This window comes from Aythya fuligula, chromosome 1 (assembly GCF_009819795.1).
Source record: "Aythya fuligula isolate bAytFul2 chromosome 1, bAytFul2.pri, whole genome shotgun sequence".
Classification (NCBI taxonomy): Eukaryota; Metazoa; Chordata; class Aves; order Anseriformes; family Anatidae; genus Aythya; species Aythya fuligula.
The window spans coordinates 94,189,623-94,210,165 of record NC_045559.1 but is presented as its reverse complement, the minus strand read 5'-3'; the positions used below and the strand labels follow the sequence as shown (position 1 = coordinate 94,210,165).

Here is a 20,543-nt window from a genome sequence, read left to right as displayed (position 1 = left end):
TTTGAAACTATTCAGAGCCATGAAATGAAAGAAATAAACTTAATGGAAATAGATCAGTGAATATAGAGCAAGTAAAATGATCCAGGCAGAGGAATTTATCACCCAGATTTTACCTCTGCATACATAGTGAGACTTTTATACATATAATCATTGAAAAAGTCTAATTTTGCTATGCAGACTTCTGAAGCAAGACATTTGATAAAGACTTAATTTCTCAGATAAAAATTAGAAGGAAAATAGTCCAGACCAAATCACCTAACGCCAGCGAAGCCAAACGAATTGTTCACAATAGTAAGGAGAGCGAGGCCAGAATGCTCACTTCTCTCTTCACATTAAGAAATAAAAAACTCAAGTTAGAAGGAATAACCTTTAAGAGCAATAAGAAAGCAGTCAAAATCTGGAAGACAGATATCACGTTGCACATTGTCAATACATTACAGTACGAGATCAATGACTATTAAGTTAATTTCACATTCATTCCAGAACCATAAATCATAAAGAACTCGATATCAATACACTGATCTGATCTGCAGCTTTCATTTGAATTAAACTGAATTATTTTAATACTTAATACTTTCTTTGGGAATGGTACGACTTTTTTTTTTTAATTTCCAGTAAAATAAAATTTGGTTTCCAAGACTTGACAGTGGTTCCTTCAATTCACGTTTGCTGCTATTGACTGCTCTGCGACAGCAACACACTGCTTTGCACTGCAGGTTCTAATGTAATAAACATTAGTTTATGACAAAATATCCATATTTCATGGTCTTTTAAGAGATTCTTTTTAAAATCAGTTTGCATATACTTAAAATCCTGGACAGGATGAAAAGATGAGATTTGTATAGCAAACTGTAACAATAAATATCCTTGATCTGTGAGATATTTTTGTATTGAGTGCCATATACTTCAGCTAATGATTTTAACCAAATGCCATAAGCTATTACCAGGCTCCCAGAGCTGCTGGTGGGAGAGGAACATTATTACTATTTTTAAGTGACTGGTAACAGCTCCTACTCCAAGCAGAAATTTCTACTCAAAAAGCAGAGCTACCACGTTAGCATATGGCACTAAGCACCAATACATCAGTCCATCAGCAGAAAATCTTTTGTAAGGCAGACTTTCTGCAATGGAAGTGATGAAAATTTCCCTGTTATTGATTTAATCGAATTACTAAAACATGTAATACATGTTCCCTAGAACTTACCTGCATCTCCAGAGTAGGAAGTTACAACAATGTACTTGTGCTCTGCAACCTGGTAGCAAGTCAGGACTTTTTGTACTGGCTGCCAGTCAAGGCCATCAGTAACATGGAAAACAGCTTTTCTTTTTGCTCTTACACTGCTACAGCACAAGGGAGAGGCAAAACAAAAACCCTTGTCCTCAAAAGAATTCACAAATTACAAAACTGCCAGCACCTGAGACTCCTCTTGAATGGTAACTGACAGCTGCTGGTGCTACCATCCTCAAAGTACAAAGCACGACCTTATTCCACAACTGAGAGAGATCTTCCACAGCTTAGCACATCATAAACAAACACAGAAGGAACTAAATAACATCACATGGGAACAAACTCTTCTTCCACAAAATTTGTCTAAAATGCTTGACTCTAAACTTTTAAACTGATACATTGCATTCACAAACATAAAAAAATAAAATAAAATTGACAGAAGAGCCTGTTACAGATCAAAGTATTGGTTTCTGCAGAAAATCAACAGCAGAAACTTCACCTCTGTTTCTGTCCTGGGGGACTAGGGACAAGAAGCAGAAAGAGAAGACGACAAGAGGGAACTTCAGTCTGCATGATGCAACCACTTGCATTCCGGTTTAAATCCCAAAATATTGCTTTTAATGAAGGGGTAGATCCCTCTCACAAGATGTCTGTGATACATATCTGTGATATGTATCACAGACATCTGATAAAGTAAAATTCTTCAGCAAACTAACTCCCACAGCACCCAAACATTAATACTCTAGAAAATTCCCTAGAAAAGGCAATCTGCATGCCATTAAACTATGCAGACACTTTCCCTGCATCCTCAGTTCTCACTCACGCCTTGCTTTTTTCTGCTTCCTACACATACATGGAGGTCTTTGCTCCCTGCACCCTTCTCTCCTTCCAGTACAAGCTGCATTGCTGGCGCAAGAATATTGCTCTAAATGAGCTGCTAGAAAGCTCTGTGTGACAAGTCATGCAAGCTAAAGGAAAAATGGCATGTGCCTCAGTTGGAAGTCTTAATAAGGAAAGCAAAACATGTAGAAAGATGAACGGACAGACCGAAAAAACACTTGCACTCGGAAAAATGCAAGCTGACATTTAAGGACATAAGTGAGAACTAGATTCACTTTTACTAAGTTCCCTGACGGCTGCTGACATGTGATTTCATCTTCATACCACTGCATTTTAGGAACGCTCTGAAAGAGGTGCAGTTTCTTTTGACAGATCCACGGGGAAAGGAAATGGGATAACTTTTATGTTACCAAAATGTTTCATATTTCTTCCCCAAATCTAGAGAAAATCCTTCTCTTATGCAAAGCAGAAAGAAATCTAAAAACCCCTTAAAGAATACCAAAGCAACAACTTCCCATAGCCAAGTGGACTCAGGCAATTCTTGAATAAATGGACAGATCTAATACAAGTTATACTGCACACATACATCCTACATCATGGTCTGACATCCAATCCTTCTACAACTGTGACTATACCATCCTTTTGTCTCTGTCAGAATCAATTTAGGCAAAAACTTAATTTTCACAAGGTATACGGTTTTCTCTTCAGCTTTCCAGAAACAATCTTTGTGAAACTATGGCTGAAAGCCCCTGAAAATTAATTCATGAAACAAACTCATTATAAACCAAAACTGTCAAGATTTATGCAGTTTGCAGATAACAAGCATGTGCTGTAAGGCTATGAAATAGGTATGTGTGTTTGTATGCTGAAAAGGCTGCATACGGTATCAACTACACACAACTTTGCACATCCATCATCTGCATTTTCAACTACTTCATGAGGCAAAAAAGTGAGTGTGCAGATGGATCATAAACCTATCCGCATTTATGTGACCTTCAGAGAAAGAAGGCCACAGAGAGCTTCTACTAGGTTCATAACAATGGGGACAAATAATTATAACTTTGCTATATATGGTAATATTTTTGGACAGAATTGTGTACTCATTTGAACCATTAAGATCTCTGCTAAACCTTAGAATAAAGTAATCTTAAGAAATAAAAAGTAAAAAAAAAAAAAAAAAAATAGTAGAGAAGTGGTTTTGAACAGCACATGATATCCCAATTTTTCTTTTCTTTTTTTTTTTTTTTTTAATCACACTTTTCATTGAACACCAGAGAAACAACAGACCTGCAAATACAGAGCAACGCAGACTGCTTTAAAGCCACTGATAAGCTTTTACAAGCACTGTTTTTTAAAAATCAGAGCTGATAGCAAGTTTGTATTTCATCAACTAAACCAAACTTTTGAAAGTTAGATAGGGCTGCTATGGGAAGAGACACCGCTCTGAGAACAACCCCCTCGTCTCCACCTTTGGGGAGCATGGAAAGCCCTTTGGAGAGAAAGAACCATCTTGCCATAAAGACCATGGGCATGAACCACATGTGGATTCTCTTCTGCTGGTTTAACAAACAGCAGGAGAAAGCTGCTGGCTGTCTTTCTCAGCATACAGGTTGCTCATACATAGCTGTATATTTTAATGTAAGATTGCTTAGACAAATGCAAATGCTCTATGATCTCTTCGGCTTGAAGCTTGTCTTTTGTTCAGAACCCAAATATTTCATATAGCAACATAGTACATTCCTTTTTCTTTCTATTTTCCATCATTTTTCCTGCTTCATCCACAAAAATGGATACTTAATTTTGTTTTTTCCTCCATCTTCCTGAATTTACTGTCTGGGGCTCTTCTTAATTCCATCTCCTTCTGTGCAACATTTGCTGTTGACCTCTATTACATTGCTATCACCTGCAGCATCTGTTACCTACTGGTTTTCCCCCATAGTATTTCCCACTCCTTTCCATGCACAAAATGCCAAGGGTCACCAAAACAAGCTAAAGCTAAACCATTGCCACGGTCAGTTACACCAATATGATCTTTCTTGCATTACTCTTGGTTTACACATTTTTAGAGATTTGTGGATATAGAAACAACTCTTTAATTTAATTTTGGTTTTATGCAAATTCTATGTTAATCAAATTATCCTGGATTATTTCTAAGGATGCTTCACTATTATTTTTTTTTTGTATTGCTTTGTTTCTCTCAGATACTACAATATGTCTTTATTATTTATTTCGACCTTTTGGCAGTCTTACTGTATTGTCATTTTAATATTGTCATTAACCATTCCATAACCTTTCCAGTCTCCCAACACACTATGGATGGCTTGCTCACACAACCCATCAGTGATTGCTTATTACATTTCTGTATTCATCCTCTCTTCACAGCAAATATATTTAATAGCCGTTTTGAACCAATGATTTCTCTTCAGACACTTAGTTCACCTCTGTCCTTTCCAGACATGACTTTACCCCACTGAATGTCATGTCACAAAATGTGCTGCCAAATTATAACAGTTTATATTCATTTTGGTTCATCACGTTTACAAACCATTGCTCACATTTAGGATGACAGAGGTAGGAAATAAAAACGGCATTATACAGTCTCTTGTTCAGTACAGGACCATTACTTGCACATAGCTGTGTTTTACTCTTAGTTACAATGTAAATCCAACAATTCTTATGACTAATATGGGTTCATGTGTAGGTTAACATTAACTTCAGTACACTACAGACCTTTGAGCTCTGTCCAGCTTCCAGACTGTCCAATGTGACAGTTGATATAATAAAAGTAATTGTCTCCTGCTAAGAACTAAGTTTAGACCATTTACCTCAGTCACTATTGTAGACATCCTTTTCATTATTCCTTTCATTTTTCTGTATAAACCTTTTCAACTACTCCACATTGTTAAAACCATACAGACGGGAAGTTAAGTATGTCAGCTATCAGAATGGTTGTGGCGTTGCTTGTGAGGCCACAGAGCAAAGACCACCTAACATCATCTTGTCATCTGACATATTTAACCTAAAAAAGTCTTCTGTTACATATATATTCTGGGCACTTCCCACTGCCACCTCCACTATTTTAGTCCTGTAACACTTCCCTCTGTATCATTAAGATATTGCAGACGTGGTGTCCTGTTCCCCCCACCCCCCCAGTAATTTTCAAATGCTGTTAATACTTTTTTTTTTTTTTTTGGTTTTGCTTTGTTTTATTGGGATGCAGAATCACATTTTGGTGGAAAATACAGTAAACACATGCACACATTCCTCTCAAATGCAGAATCACATACTTGAGATCTTCAGAAGGATTTTAATTGCTGTGAATACAAACACTGACTTTCAAGCATACACATACTTGTAACACCTTTTAAATTCCAATCAAGTACTATGGTACCACACCTCAGAAATCCACCAAAGGCAAAGGAAGTTTGCTAGAACAAATAATTTCTTTGCATGTGAGAAATGAACAAGTCTGACTTTGTGTCTTTTTTTTGTTTGTTTTTAATCTGGTGCTCCTCTGACTGTGCTTAGAGACGCAGAGCTTTATCTAGAGGCTCTTCCTGAGCTGGACATTTTTAATGGCTGTCTTCCACATAGGTATGTAAATCATTAACGAAGTGGACTACAACTTTTGAGTGGAGCAGCTCAGTGAAAGCCCTTCTCACATGACCCATGTAGGAATTAAATGTGGCAGGATGCAATTCTAACACTGAAACTGTAAATTCTTTTTTTTTTAATCATATATTTTAATAATCATTTTTAGTAATGCAGTGCATGTGAGCATGCATCTGCATACACACAGATATAGGTCCCAGAGATGCACACCAACGCCACATTCAGAGAACATCCCTGCATTGTCATCACTTTCCCCAGGATCTCACAAGATGACTTCAAACCACATGAACCTTTGATAGAAGGCTATCAACAAATCAAGTGAAGAATGCATGTGTCTCAAAAGAATAGCTAATGTATACAGTCATATACATAAAACTGTTCCCCCAACTTTGAGAACACACAGAATTAATTCTTGCAATCCATAGCAAAGCACTGGAGACAACCTCTACACTGTTTCCATCCTTTTGGGACTTCAGCAGAGTCTCGGTCTGGCATTTAACTGCATTCTGCAGACTCCTCCCATGCAGTTGGTACAATGTGGATGTATGAAACAAGACGAAAAAAGTTGGATCGAAGTGTTTGCTGGCAAGAAATACAGAGAAGATTTGTGTCTTTTTCCTGTAAGGACAAAGGAGGGAAGTTTAATGGTAAAAAGGTAAGTTGAATGGAATGCTATCACACATAGTTTTGTTTTTCTCCCTGCTTTTGTTTTGTTTTATAAATAAAGGAATACAAATCGTAAGCAGACTGATTCTCGTCTATTTCCTAGGTCTCTTCCGGATGAGGACCTTTTACTGAATTTGAACATGAGAATAATAAGAAAAAGAGATGCAAGTTTTTAATTCGAAATCTCTGTTTTACAGAAGAATGCAAAAGGAAGGCTTGAATTTGTATATTTAAATCAGTTTTTCCAAACAAGGCATAACCAAATAGAAAAAAGCCAGTGCCCTTCTTACTAAATGAATTTGATTTATAAATAAAACACATTGCAAGTGGCCATGCCAAAACTTGTTTACATTTGGTCACAGTACTGCCTTTAACTCAACTAGTAAACTAGGTTAAACAAACACACATCACATTTGACCAGTGTTTGTAAATAATTCTAACATGCACCAGTTAAAATGCATATGGTTTTTAAAAAGTTCATTTCCAAACATGTCAGAAACAATTAAATATAGATTTTATATATAACATAAAATAGGATGGCAAGCAATCCTGCAAACTTCTGTACATCAGTCAGATGCAAAAGAATCTGAGGGCATACCTTCAGTTCAGATGCTTCCTTGCCCCTTTGTTGAATTCTTTCAGTTTCTAAAAGGACATAAATCTGAACAGATTATGTACTTTAAAAGACATATAGTCTTTTACACCACCTATACAGAGATCTGCCATTCTTCCTATTAAAACAGAACTCTTAATCAAGTGAAACCGTATTTTCTTTGCTCAGTCCTCGAAGTCACCACTTTTTAACCTACACAACACAAATTGCAGACTTTTCAATTTGCATCTCTATTAATAAGTGGTTTAACAATATAAGTTAGCTCTGAGTTCAATACTGCCCTCCACCTTCTAAATTAAGACATTGCACTAGTGCAGTCACATGCAACTGAATTCTCAAGATTTAGTATGCCACACATCTATCAGTTTTCCTAAAACTTTTAAAACACCAAAACTCCATGTTCACTTTCTGTTTCCATAATTTTCTCATTTTCTGCTTTCATTTTAGTTATGAATGCTTTAAAACCACAAACTCCTCAGGGGCTCAGCAGTGGGGTAACCCACAATCCACCTTCTGTTACTGCATTAGAAAGACAATGCACGACCGTCTCTTAAAATAGTGTGTAAACTGAAGATCTCACAGTAGTGAACTTAAGTAACTGGTTTGGTTCCACAATTTGGGAACTGTTGTTGGGAGCTCCATGCTTTAAAGCCAATACCCCTGTTTATTTGCATGCATTAGTTTTCAGCCTACAAGACAGAAATTATGCAGAAGTCATATTGTCCTAGCAAATCAGTCATGCAGTTCAGTTTCCACCTGGGCTGCATGTTCATTTTGTGCGTGGACTACTTCTCCACCCACCTGTCCTTCAACTGCATCATACTGTTCTAACAGTCTCATTAGTGTTCACCCCTCCGGATGGTTTCATCGTAAGAGGATGTTCTAATCTGAAAACCATTTACTTCTGAATATACGCTGCTAAATTACAGTGCCAGCAGGAGAAGCACAGCTCAGCCTCTCCTCTAAACATTTAGTCAGGCTAAAACACTTCGACATAAATGCTCTACAGTTCAAACATTTATTACAAGGTTTCAGAGTAAAATTAAATTACTGTCATGGATACATTACATTTATTAATAAACCGTCACAGGAATATTAAAGAAAGTTAAACAGGTAACACAAGGATATCAGGGAATATAAACGCTCAAGTTCCAGTAGCAATGTTTGCTTTGCCAGGTTACACATCCCGTAAGTTTGATGGAATGCACTGCACATAATGTATGAAACTACACAGCCACGAAGAAAATTAACTTCTGAAGTTCTGGTTGGGATTTTAATTTTGCACTCTGTGAAAAGCGGAAAAGCAAGGATCCTGTTTATTTGAACTCCTAGCAAATATTTACACAGAGGTTCGGGAAGGCAGAGGTTTGAAGAGGTGACAGGCACAAACATTACTGCAGTTTGAAGGAAGGAGTCAAAGGGATGCTAGGAGTTAATCCAAGCTCTTTCCTTCAGAAGCAGAAGCCAAAGGGTCCTACCTCGCTTCTGGAAGACAAAGGCTGTTGTGGTATCTTCTTTCCCATGCAACAGTAGGGAATAAAGATCTGTGTCTTCCAGATGGAAGGCAGCAAAAATAGCTCCACCAGCAGTTTAAATGTGGGTTGCTTTCTGCAGATTTCAATCTGGAGTCTTCACTCGCCCTCACACCTAACACCTCTCTCCACATATGCTTTGACTGTTTACTGTCATTCCACCCAGAGATCTCATCTTCACTGCAGTTTAGCTTCCATTATTACTTCATCCCTCTTTTTTTTTGTGCCCTATTCACCCTGAGGAAACATTTGTTTGCCTTTTTTAAAAACAGGCAAACAAAGCAACAAACCACTCAAAACAAAAAGGTATTGTCCTTAAAATGCTCCTGGCCACAGAATCTTACATGAAATCTCCCCTTCAGGCAGAAAATACAAGCTTAAGATCTTTGACTATCATGGAAAATGTTTGTCAGCTTGGAAAAGAAAACTTTCCAATTCTAGACAAATTTATCTTCCCTCACAAGAGGTTTTGGAAAACAAGCTAGTGTAGAACGAGACTTATAATTTGTAGGAGCTGTGGAGACCTAAGCGACAGTATGCTGTTACTATCTCTTCCTAAGGAATCTTAACTCCTCCAAAACCCATTTTGGTTCTACTTGTCAAACCTCTAGGTGGTAAAGGGCACACACCTAAAATAAAATGTGATGTTGCTAAACAAGGTACCTACACTGCTGCTTCATCCTATTCTTGGATCCTTTCTGCCATCCTAGTAGGCATTGTCTGCATGTTCATCGGTAAGCATAGCATTGCAACTAATAAGACTGCTCAATACCAAGACGGGAGAAAAAACACATGAAGTGAGGAAGAAGGGTTTATTCAAAGTCTTGTAAAGAGAAAGCCAGGCAATGATCTAATTGCAGACTTCAAAATCTTGAAGGGGGCTTAACACAGCCAAACTCTCCTCAGTAGAAGCAGATGGTATATGAGAAAATGGCATCAAACTGTGTCTTGAGAAATGCCAACAGGTATCAGGCAGAAGCCTGTCACTCAGAAGACTGCAGCATTAGAACAGGCTGCCTGCAGGGCCTGAGGAATCTCCACCTCAGAGGCTTCCTGGATTCCACTAATACAACACCGTAGCTGCATTAGCAAGGGTCCTGCGTTGAGCAGGAGGCTGGATGGACTAGGTGGCCTCCTTTAAACTCTTCCAAAAGATTTCTTCATTTCTCCATTTCTCTGATAACCTACACGTCTGAAAATGAGACATTTCAATATCAAAGTTTAAGAAAAGATACCAAGTGAAAAGTAGATTCTGAATTACATCACTCTGCAGCCTGATTCACAAACAACACTGACATTTTCAACCAGTTATAGGGCACAATCAGACCTTGAAGCACATAATCCACCAGAACCTTTTGTCTGTATCAGTGAAGTTTAAACAAACCCTAAATAAAGATTGTTCATTAAAATCTACCTGAAATGCTCTAAGTCAAAGAATTGATGAAGTATTTAAAAAAAAAAAAAAAGACAACCGTATCTCCTACCATTCCCTAGCATTTCTGTACTGAAAGCTCACATCTAATATAGAAAGCTTCAGTAATACAACTACTGCAAGCAATTATTGTCCTGTAGATTTAAAGATTCACTTTGGGATTTTTATTTATGTCCTTTAGAAATGAGAATATAGACAGAGCGATTCCTCTTTTTCCCTGAAGCCTGACTAAAATCAATCGCCAGCCCTTGAGGAAGGATGACATTGACTACCCCTACTAGTCTAATGCAACAGCACACAAAACACAGAGCAGCACAGCACTAGCCCATATGTACACGTGCTAGCAGGCAACTATCAACCGTTCTGCGTGTCTTAAGTTATCCTTTTGGGCCTCTGCAAATCCAACAGCTGAAATACAGTTCTGGTCTGTGGGACATGGAGGAATAGCAGTTATGAAGGGCAAAGTGACACACGGACAAAAGGACCAAGTGACCCAAATAAATCTCCTGGGTTTCATCACTATGTTATGCCTAAAACAACATGTAGGCACAGTGCAGAGAGCCTGTTTTGGTGGTGATGGCCCACAGGTGCTGACAGGGTGGCAGCCCGCCCATAGCCCCACGGCCATTCCTCCACACCACACAGCTCCTCACCAGCCCTCAGGGCTGCAGCTGATGGAGGCCGAGGGGAAGGACGCTTGGTTAGGAAATCTGCAAACACAATCTTTGGGCTGTTTTAGTAAAATGTTTAATAAAAACAGCCTGAGGTGTGGGGAGTTGAATTGACATGTGCCTCTCCTGCCTGCAGACTGCTGCAGTCTCAGCCTCATCCTTTCAGCATGAGACCCAGTAAGTCATCAGTGCACTTACACCTCTACTTCTCAATACCTTTTAAAAGTCATTTTAAATTTCCTGACAGAAAATACTGTACTATATAATACTCACTTCATGTTATTTTTCAGAAATCTAAAAAAAAAAAAAAAAAAAAAAAAAAAGACCTACCAAAAGTATTTAGACTGTAAAAAATAATGCACAAATCCGGGAATGCTACCTGGCATAAACATTTTTAGTCATTTTTAAATTGAGATTATAATTAGCATTATCTTCTAGATGTTGTAAAAGCAGGCTTAAAACCAACTGCAGCGTGCCCCTTTGATAAATAATGTAGCATTCCATGACAGTTACTCTATTAACTTTGTTTTATTCTCCTTTATGTGAATAAATTCAGTACAACAGAAAATGAACAAAATTATAGAGTAAGCATTTCTTTACAAAGAGAAAAATATCTAATGGTGATCAAGCCACTTGAGAGAACTTCTCACAAATGGCCTGCATTTATGCTGACAGGGCTGACAGAAATAAAACTCTGCCCACGAGGGGAATGATGTTGTTTCTAAGCTTTGAAAGCTAAAAAAAAAAAAAAAAAAAAAAAAAAGCAAGCTGAAGTATCTGCAATTCCAAATCTCAATACGATCTTTAAAGTCTGGGAATAGAAGCCAGAACTTATTTCTTCTTTTTTTTTTTTTTTCCCTTTTATAGGAAACCACAGAGAACTGATACCCAACCTTCAGCAACCCACCACCAGTCAGTAAAATGACTGATGAGGCTAATATGTTTTTTTCTCAATAATTATCATTATAAAAATGGAACAACGGCACTGCACTTATTTTACATTTAGCTGGTTTTCTGTTGTTTCTATTTAAAAAGAAAGGAAAAAAGGCTCTCCCCCCCCAATGATGACATCATAGAATCTTTGTTAATGTTAATGAGAAATTAGCACACTTTTCACTTTACGTTAAATTAAAAGCTATTTTTAAATAGTACCAAACTGCAGTATTTTTATGATCATACTGAATTTTTCAAATAAATAGACAAGAGACTACAATTTTCAAATCAATATGTATAAAGAATATTCCAGTGCACCACATCTTAAAACCACATTTCTTTCTCATAACAATGACTAACAACTTATAGCAAGAAAGTTGTAAATACAATTTTGAATTAATGCTGCAATCTCAAACTTTAAAAGCATTTCTCCCATTTGTTCAGACAACTCCACCTAAATTTTTGCATTTAAACTTCCCTTTTAAATGCAGCTGAGATTGAGCATAAAATCTAACAGAAGTCAAAGCCAGCTAAAGCGTATCTGAGCTACATTTTTATTCTGGAATGCTCGCATACTGCTTCTGTAGACTTCAAAACTTTCATATTATGTTCAGAAAGCAGGATTGATCAGTGTGGTCATTAGTCTAACACTATTCATATAATCAACACAACCATCTCACATATCTCATAGCTTTAAATTACTACTAACAGCAGCTATCAGAAAGGGGAAAAAGTACAATACAAATACTTTTTATTTTTCACCCATCACATTCAGAGTTAGTGTAAAGGAAGCATCCACAGACTTGAGTATTCTGATTCAGGGCTGTGAATCTGAACGAATAGATTTTAGTCCAGGCAGATTTCTAAACACCTCTGCAAAACTAAATCATTCACTTTATATCTTATGAATAAAAATATGATCCAAGTTTTTTTTTTTTTTTTTTCTTTTCTACTGGAATAAATGTCTGTGAAGGACAAAGAGCATTTTTGATTACAGGAAATCAGAGGTGAAAGGAAGAGTTTGTGAGAACTATAGTAAAAATGATCCTTTAAGACACTTTTATTATTCTGAAGAAAGAAGAATAAAATGAAAGGAAAGTACTTTCAACGTAAACCAAAAGCAGATATTTAAGTTGAAAAAAAAAAAATCAGAATATATTAACAAAAAACATTTTCTCAATCAGTTATTCAGAGCAAGACAAAACAAAGTCTACGATTCACAAAAACAGAATCCCTAGTGGTTAGTTTGACTTTCAGTCACCAAAATAGTCTGCTTAAATTTCAGACCTGATACACAAGCCCTGAAAAGCAGAGTGACAGTAGGAAATATATAAAATTGTAAGGAGACCAGACCTCAGGCAAAACATACATAAATCCTGGTTTTAACAGAATGTTAACAGAAGTACTAAGGAAATTCCACTGCTAACAAGTAGGAAAAAGAAAATGTATTACATGCCCATTTTCATTTTGGCAGCAAAGTACTTATTTTTGCATTTTAGAGAGATATTTTTCAGTTTCAATCTTCTGTCTTACTCTGATTGTTTGATAATGTTTTTGGTACATTTTGAAACATATATTCACTACCACCTTGTGAGTTTGGTAACACTCCCCAGTTCAAATACAGTATCACTTAAAAGTTGACAAGAGTGGTGTCTCAGACAAAACTAAATAAATTTATGTATATATACAAATGAAGATGCCAATCAGTATTGAAAGAAAACTAAATTTAGGTGAGTTCACAAGTTTTTGTATTTGTTGGCCAGTTTCAAGTTCAGCTTAAGGCTGAGCTGTCCTAAGATTCTGCAGGGGTGTGAAAACCAAGGACATGTAAGGTAAAGGAACTTTCTGTGTACCCAGCTGAAGGTACGCCTGAAGCATGACACCAGGAAACCCACCCGCAATAAGGACCTCCTGCAAGAAAAGCTTCAATCACAGGACGCAATGAACCACAAGACACAAAGCTGCAGGGAAACAAGCCTCATTATTTCCAGTACTCATGGACGTACTGGAATTAATCTTGAAAACTTCTGTCATATAAACAGAAAAACTTTCTGTTCCTAATGAGCTAAATAACTGATTCCTGAATGCAGTTAATCCAAGTGCAGCCTAATCACAGGCAAAACGTAACTGTGCCCAAATTTTTCTATGCCTTCGTCTAGTCACAAGCAATAGCCAAATACTTATTTACTGAGACTTTTCTTCAATTGCAATATCACACAAAAAAGGGCCAAAAAGTTTTTACATTAGCAGACTATTGCATCCAGAATAAATGCAGCCAGGGAGACTCGCTTTCGTGGGTAGGCAGTAACAGGGACTAAGGTGACAAACTACTTTCAGGCTTTTGAAATGTAAGAAAAGAGACATTTTCCTCATTTACACTTAAGATTTTTGATTCTAACCCAATTCTGGTTCATGGAAAAACTCTCACCAATCTCCAACGTGCATGTTCTGGCCTTCCTCGCATAACACAAACTATTACAGAAACAGGGAATGTTATCCTTCCCTCGTCTTAATACTTACTAAAGTTTCCATTACTGAGATCCACATCTCGCTTTGTCCAAATGATCATGAGAACAAGCACTAAGAAAAAGCAAATTATTCACACCACATTTCCAAAACACTTCAGTGTACAGTCAGCAGCTGAAATATGTGCCCCAAAGTTTACCATAATGAGCACACCCAGATATTGAGTCAGACGGATCTGAAGAAACTCAGGGACCTAAAAAAACTTCTCTCATAGTTTCTCTCATAATTAAAGGCTGTATCTTTGTTTCCCAAGCATTATTTTAAATTTTTGCCCACAATTTACTAACTGTGATCATGTATAGATATGGTTTTGTTTGTTTTAAAATAATTACCTATTACTTGATAACAATAAATTCCAGAGCATTCTTTTCTCTAACTACAAGAAAAAAAATATATGAAAAAAGAAGATTAACATTTACTTTTCAACCAGCTACCCAAAGAAAAGCAGCCAGGAAATTTCAAATCCATAAATACACATGATAAACATGTAAATATCAAGTCACAACTTGGGCGCCAGCATAACAATGCACTGCAATTACGTCAAAAACATTTTTCCAAACTTCCCAAAGAACATGGAGATAGATTCAAAGTACAAACATCTTTCTTACTAAAAAAATCATACCGAAACCAATACAACGACTCACATGAATATGCAGAGCTGGATTTAGACTCTACTCTTTTTGTCCTGTATGAATTATCCATCACATTTCTATTGTGCATTATTGAAGTGACTTGCTTTTTTATCCTCCCAACCCCCACATCTGTGCTGCTGTAATTTACGTGAATTGCAGTTAATGATCACTTGCATTATGCTTAATCAGCATATCAATAATATACTCTGCACAGACTAAGTAGCTCTTCTTTCTTTCCCCTTTAATGAAACCTATAGAAATGGAACTGGTATTTGACTGATTGGCATTACAAAAAGGTTGCTTAGGCAGGTGCTGGAGATGGTAGCACAGGATACAGGCCTTGTGGCTGCTGCCAATCATGCTCAAGCATCAGCAAAGCCAGCTATTATATTCTTAATTCAGTATCTAGAGGGACCTATGTTTGTTACTTAAGGGATTTTAACAAGCTTGACCAGATCAGTGTTCCTCCTGATGCCACCAAGGCTGTGGCTGTGTGGGATGGTTCAATGAGAGATCACATTCTTAGGGGGTGATATTACTAAACCACGAACTAAAACACTGCTGTCAGAATGTTCTTATGTGGGACACGGAAATCGTTGAATACAAATGAGCTATAAATCTTAACATGAATATTCAGGAATTTCTGGAAAGCTATTATTATATATGTCCAAGTCAGACCTAAAAGAAGAATAGTCATAGAATGCAGAAAATGACAACCATCCAATTTGGGTTGTTTTGCCAGAAATCAATCAATAGCATGTATAGATCAGATAGAATGATTAACCTAATAAGAGGTTTATTAAACACTTTGGCTAGATTTCCCCTCCCCCCCCCCTTTTTTTTTTCTGTACGTCAGCCTCCTCAGTATATTGACATTTATGGCTTCAGCTGAGAACACTGCTGCACGTTGAAGAAGAACTGGCACAACACCAATATCCTCATTTGTGAATCACAGCCTCAAGAGTAGCTCTATTACCTTTACCTTGTAAATCACAACTGTGCTATTAGCAATCTTTCAGTGCGATGTGACAACTTTATTATAATGTTTTTCCACTGAAGTTTGAGTTCATATTTTAGTTAGCTTGGAGACTGATGCAGACATATTTACCAGGTTTAATTAATTGACTATAAATAATGGGCTGTAAAAGGTGTCTCTTTCTTACGAAGTTCAGGTTGTCATCATTTTACAGAAAACTGCCTATTCAGACAGGATACACGCTGGTGTTTTCATACTTTATATTCACATTTCACTATGTAAGTTTAAAATTTCTCACTACTTTGAGGACTACAGTTTAGTCTTAGCTCTCTTACAAAAACACAGTACATGATCTACATCAATTTACTAGTAATTAATTTTAACTAGGAATTTCATTAACTTCTAAGGACAAGGTTGCAATTCCATGATTTTCTTTGGCTTCAATGTACATGGACATTACAGTAAACAGGAATGGCATGCACAGACACAAACAAGTTGTGCTGGATTTACCTGACACAAACTTGCAGAAGCTAATACAGTTGTTTTTAGAGCTGGAGACTCTTTCTGGTGGGGTAATGCAGCACATCTGTTTTTCTTATAGCCCCCAAGATACTCTATGTCATTCCCTACCAACTGCTTTAGGCATCCACGGCAAGAGAGGCACAGATGCAGGGAGCAGAGCAGTAGATCTGCACAGCTGCAAGGAGATGAGCAGAGCAGAAGAGTAAAGCAGAAGAGGGCAGGGCAGATGAGAGAGAAACGAAAAAAGACTTTGCAAAGGAAAAAAAAAAAAGTGCAAGTGAAGACAAAATACTGATGAGCTTGAAATTACTGGAGAGTTCCCTCTTGGACATCCTGTTTACAAAGGTTTCTTATTGGGAAAAGTCAGCAGGAACAGCCACTAGAAAGAAACTTGAACTCTCTTCCTACCTCTTCCCCTTGAGAATGGAACAATTTGTTCAGAGACAGAGAGAGATCTACGTATTAACTCAGAAAATAAACCAAGCCTTAATCCTTAAGTACTGCTAAACACCCACAGAACAATTTGTATCAATAAGGGACGACTTTAATATTAAAAACTGAATCCCACAAGGCATATATGCAGAAGTACTGTTACTACCAATATCTGTAAAAGTAATAAAGGCCAAGTAACAGCTTGCCCAAAGCTACAGAATAATCAAAAAGTGGATGCTCACAATCCTGCAGATAAACAAATAAGCTAACACCTGCCAACTCTATAAATTCAAAAAGCAGTTGGTTTGGAAAAACAATGGACTCCTAGCTAGAAACTCCTTGCCCTTATCAAGAATAGAGACATTTCCCAAAGACTTACAAGGGGCAGTGTGCTCTGGCAGATGTTTACTCATAGGGTAGAAGATAGGCTGAGAGATACACAAAAGCTTCTAGGAGTTGACATCAAAAGACCTGAAGTAAGACTTCTCTAAGAAGAAAGAAACGAAGCACCACTTTGTGAGGGGAGGCAGAAGTGAAAGGGCAGCAAGAGAAAAAGCCACAGAGCGTCTTCTTTCAGAGGTGGCTTGACAGCATAGCCTTCTCTGAGGACACGGGAAGCTCAAGGCACTGGGGCTTCAGCCTACTAAGTAGGTTTTTTGCTAAGGGGACAAAATGTAGGAACTTGAGTTTTCTTGCATATCTGTGCTATGCAACATAAAAAAAAAAGAATTTTTTTGTTTGCTTGTTTGTTTTGTTTTTCCCCCTATGCACAAGCGCACACACATTCCACATAGAAACAAAAATGTGGTGAGTGACTGGACATCAGTGCCACTGGACAGCTACGAATTAATATTCAGATGGCAAAAATGGTGGCAAATGCTATCTAAAAAATAGCTAATGCCATAATGTGAAAGCGTAGACGCTCCAAAACTGCACTTTTCCGAACAGAATACCCAGTTTCATTACTTCTGGATACAAGATAAACAAACAAACAAACTCAAGAACATAAAACATTTCTTTCATTACGTTCCAACTAATAAATAACAGTACCTGAACAATTCATTACCCAAGTTACCAAATGAGTACTTACATCACCCGTTTACGTCCACAAGTTTTTCACCTTCCGTTATTTCCATCTGAGTAAATCATCAAGTAATACTAAACAGTTCCATGATATCTTTTAGAAACACACATTTTAATAGAGGGTGAAATGGTGCTTAAAGACAACTTTTTTGTTCAATGCACCTTTTGCTTTCATTTTCTCCAATAAGCTTCTTCATGGGGATTACACGCATTGTGATAAATGTTCTAAAGAAAAAGCAGCAGAACTTCATAAGCCTTATATTTCAAGTTTATCAGACAATTTTTGAAGCTCCAAAGAGCCACAGCTATTGCACAGTGTCCTCTGAAGAGGAAACAATGGTTAAATAGCACATTGGTCTGTAGCACCACTTTTCCATTTCACAGTCTACTGAACTCACCCCATGTGACGGGTAGGAGATCCAGCCCAGCTCCCCTTGAATTGTTTTTGAATCCAGCAGATTAACTACAAAAAGACAAAACGAAGAAGAATGAGTTTCATTTGCCTCTGTCCAGTTAACCTCAGTTACCCATGCTAAAAGATGTGTTTATTTGAGGACCTTGTGAAGCAGTTGATTTGTTCAGGTGGCCTGGCAGATAGCTACAAAGAAGAAAAAGACAAATGAAAAGGATCGCCTTGTTTATCTTAAAATGTGGTATGAACAGCAGACACGGGAACTTCTCAAAACACAAAAGTGACAAAAATAAACAATGGATCTCTGTCCAAATTAATTACAGCAGGGGGTAGGAACAAAGCGGTTCCATCAGCTGCACAAACTACAGCATTTTCCCCTTGGATGCCTGAAATTTGGGTCAATGCATCTAACCAAATACATGTAGGTGAGATCTGAATATTTTAATCATTATTTGATTAAAAGCCTGTATTTGGCATATATAATTTTCTCAGGATGCAAGAATAAATAATGAACGCTGATTAAAGTCTTCCCTTTATCTCTTTCTTCCTTCTGATCTAATTTGTTCTCAAATTGTCTTGTAGTAGTGAACTGTTTTCTACATGTCATGTGTAATACCATAGATACAAAAGTAATTATTTACAATGTTCCAAGTTCAGACGGAGCTACTTAAATAGCGGCATCAATTTGTATTTAATCTGGCCATTCTCTTTTTTTTTTTTTTTTTCTTTTTAAGATGAATGCAGCAATTTTCAGAGAAAGAATGAAGGTTTTATTTGTAAACAGTCCAACATAGACATTTTCCAGCCAATCCAACCACAGTGTTTTTATATCCATTTTTAAACGTGATGTTAAAAAAAATAAACATAAAATAAATTGAAAGATATTCATCCTTGCTGTTTATGTACTTTTACCAAACATAAAAAATAAATTTAGTTCCTTAACCTGGTCATAGTCTCGAAGTGCTTAATCAAAAACGTTCCTAAGTAACCATTTATTTATTACCATAAAGCAGAACAGGTGAGAACAGACACAAAGCATCATGAAGAATTGTCATCTCGATGAATACAATCCATTGAGGTATTCGCATACAACACAACAACATTGCTTATGGTGCTCACAGAAAACAAAAAAGATAGTTTCCCTCATTTGCCTTTCCTAGTCCTATCAATCTGCTAAATTGACCTATTTTTATTATATTGGCATTGACCTTCTAGTAGCTGTTTAATTTTGGTTATCACTTAAAAAAACAAATGAACAAAACGTAAGAGATATCAAGGCTTTTTTTCTTTCCCTCTCCTTTCCTGTTATTGGAACGTATAGGAATACAGAAATATTGGAATACACAGTAGGGAAAAACAGGTATACAGTATTAGAAACCAGGCCACGTCATCAACAATCATAAATACGTATGTTCATGTGTGTTATGTATATGTGTGTGTATATACACACACACAGATTTATATATATATATATTTATATATTTATATATAAATATATAAATATATATATTTATATATTTATATATAAATATATAAATAAATATATATATATATATTATTTATATATATATATATATATATATATATATATATATAAATCTGCAGTGCTATACTACCATGAATGATCTGCTTCCTCATATGGGTGAAAAAAAAAAATCCCCTGCAGTTATACAACACTTTAAAAGACAACAACAGCATTTTGCATTTTACCTACGTCAATAGCCAAAACATTTCTATTAATCTTACATAAAGAACATAGCCTGGCACTGTATTTCTTGACCTCCAATTTTCATCAACAATTCAATTTTCAATCATCTACACAATCAAAGAAATCAGTCTTTTATTGAGTGCATGGGGCCCTAGGCAGACTATCATGAAGCAAGCTTTGCATCTATAAAAAGGAAATACTAATAAGAATTCAAAATGAAAAAGTGCAGTTCTTGCTTTTGTGACTACAAATTCCCACAGATCATGGATCTCCTGGGATAAGACATATATTTGCTGTGCATCTGCAATACGTGGTGATGAAGGAAGTATGACTTTTGAGGCAAATTACTTGGCAATACATTGCTAAGGCAAATCACTCAGGAAAAAACCTGAAGTAGTATATTTAGTTGTTAAGAATGAGCTTCTTGAAAACATGATTGCAGTCACCCTGAAATTTATACATTCAGTCCAAAATCATCAGTCTCATCTGGAAGAATACACAGGAACAGAGTCACAGCCTGGTGCTAGTTCTCCTCTCAGGGCTTACCAAGCAGCCTAGCAGTGAGAGCACACCCTTGAAGGACACAAGATCAGCACTCAGCATCTCTGTCCACATCTCCCTGTGCCACCTCAACAGTTACAGAACCCTGCTGCCTGCCTAGCTCTCAAAAAAGGTTCACCAGGTTGCCAAGTAATCTGATGTGAAGTGCTCGCAGGGATTAAATA

The 20,543-nt window shown here is 36.8% G+C and overlaps 1 protein-coding gene across 1 annotated transcript in view; it reads right to left on the bottom strand.

Moving 5' to 3' along the window:
- Positions 1-20,543, bottom strand: part of EPHA3 (EPH receptor A3) — a 215,426-nt gene that overhangs the window by 179,925 nt on the left and 14,958 nt on the right. Inside the window, exon 2 of the mRNA XM_032198984.1 lies at positions 18,097-18,161. The gene's annotated coding sequence lies outside the window, so the exon portion shown is untranslated. The remainder of the gene's footprint in view (positions 1-18,096; positions 18,162-20,543) is intronic.